Here is a 2,500-nt window from a genome sequence, read left to right on the forward strand (position 1 = left end):
GCCTTTTTTTCATTCTATACGAAAACCGTTTTTTGTTGTTGCTGTCGATATCTACTTTATTTATTAATGCATGTATTTCTTTATTCCATACAGATTTTTATTTTATTTTATTTACTTCATGTTATTATTATTTCTGATGAGATACAGTGACTCACTGACCACTAGCTCGCGACACCTCCTACCTCAAATGACACTGACATTAGTATCCTGAGTGTCAGGCATGTCCTCGATGCCACGCGGTCACCACAGGGTCGCGCTTCTGTGTTTTTTTTTGTTTTTTGTTTTTTTCTTAGCCTATTCTTAGCTCAGATTTGCCCATAAGACCAGCTATCGCCCTCACTCGATCCCCTTCACTCAGACTGTCATTCGCGACAGTGGAAAACACATCGACACCGGCCCAGCTCGCCCGTGACATAGGGCCGGCGTCAAGACATCCAGTCAGCCGCACGATAACAAACAGTATTTATTACTTGCTCTATTAGTACCGTTATCTTTAATACAGTTAGGAATTTGTATCTAACTTTTGCTGAAGTCCTATTTGTGACATCTCTCACAATGTCTTCCCGGCCGAATCAGTCTCTACAGTGAAATAGTCTCTGTCTCTGGTTCCCATCCTGTGATCGAACTCTCAACAAACTTACCTTTTCATGTGACACAAGTCTGTGAGGAAGATCTCGTGGCCATTATTGTTAAATAACTACGAAATATGTATGATTCCCCGATCAGCATAACAGCATTCTTGATATCTTGGCTAAACTGATATGATTAATTTCGTAAACGACTGAGTAATTGATTGACTTATTAACAGATGGAATATACAGTGGATGTAGGCGGTGACAAGTTTCTTAATAATTTCTCGTGAGTTTAATGCTTAAACCAGACATTGCTAAATAATGGAAAATGGCTTAAAAATCATGAAAATAAACGTATCGAGCATGAAAGATATATTACCAGTATACATCAGAATGCTAAAGTGTGAAAATATGCCTCCTGTAATATGCCCCCTATGATAACCATCCTCGGAGGGTTTGAAGTTCCTTTTGATCATATCATTAACTCAGTAGCGATCGCTTAAATCTTAATCTATCCAAGCAACAAACATATAGAGATAGATAGATATCGTGATATAAATATATACGAGATGGATAGATAGACAGACATAGAGGAGGAGAGAGAAAGAGAGACAGACAGAGCGAGAGAGAGAGAGAGAGATAGATAGATAGATAGATAGAGAGAGAGAGAGAGAGAGAGAGAGAGAGAGAGAGAGGGAGAGAGAGAGAGAGAGAGAGAGAGAGAGAGAGAGAGAGAGAGAGAGAGAGAGAGAGAGAGAGAGAGAGAGAGAGAGAGAGAGAGTATTGAACAAAAACGATATTAAGCTAATGTTTCGAAAAACATTGATCATCATTCGTCTGTAAGCCTCAACGTCGCGTGATAGACAGCAAAAGAGAGCAAAACATGGTATAGACTTATAATCAGAACTTGAACAAGTACCAAATGCAACATTTGTTTATTCCGTGAAAATTTAAGAGTTTAAACAGCCCAGCCCAGAAGTGGGGGGTGGGGTGGGGGGGTGGGGGAAGAGGGAGATCCAATTTCAACTCCAGGCAACGAAACATTTGCACGAGTCCTCCCTGCCCGAGCGAAAAGTACAGGGTTGGTGGCGATGGTCTTAATAACCCGAATAACAGGTCCCAACTCCTCCTCTGTGTAATAGGGGAAGGGAAGGAACGTATCGCTAAAGGGATAAAATGATTAGTTTGGCAGGGAACATGTAAGTGGCTCTCTGTGTGGTCTCATAGCTGATGAAGGGCTGTTCCTGGTAGCTATGATTAGGATTTATTTATTATATTGCAATGTAAACACACAAACATAGATTTTGATGTCTGAGTGAAATGGATATCACTCTTGGGCTTAACTTTATTCTTTACCTATTTTCATTGTTTGTGAGTGTGTGTTTTTACCTAGTTGTTCTTACCTACTGTGTGCTATATTCAAATGGCCATATAATTTTTTGAATTGATGTATGGATCTTGCACACAGAACGTTTTCTGAAAGGCTGTTCCATCCATCAATAGTTCTATTAGAAAAACGTTTTATTCTCAACTTTTTACTATCACCTCTCGATCCTTTTTGTATTGAAAATAACAAAATCTTCCTTATCTAACTTTATTGTTCCTGATATATAATCGTGAAGCATTAATCATATTACTCTGTTTTGTTTTTTACTCCAGTCTTGTAAGTTTTTTTGTTTTTGTTTTTTATTTGTCTTTTCAGTTCAAGTTAGTGTTAAATTCCATATTCTAAGCACAGCTCCACTTGAACAAGTTTTAAATGTCTTTTTGAAGAGCTTTCCTTTAACTTCACCCACGCGTTCTTATTTCCATATCAGTCTATTATGTGACACTTTGTCAAATGCCTATTTGAAATCCAAGTATACACAATCTATCCAACCTTCTCGCTGTTGCATTGCAGTGTCTCAGCAACTCTGTCATGCAGGCAT

This window comes from Penaeus japonicus, unplaced genomic scaffold (assembly GCF_977035675.1).
Source record: "Penaeus japonicus unplaced genomic scaffold, GWHDUDI00000001_assembly GWHDUDI00000035, whole genome shotgun sequence".
Taxonomy (NCBI): domain Eukaryota; kingdom Metazoa; phylum Arthropoda; class Malacostraca; order Decapoda; family Penaeidae; genus Penaeus; species Penaeus japonicus.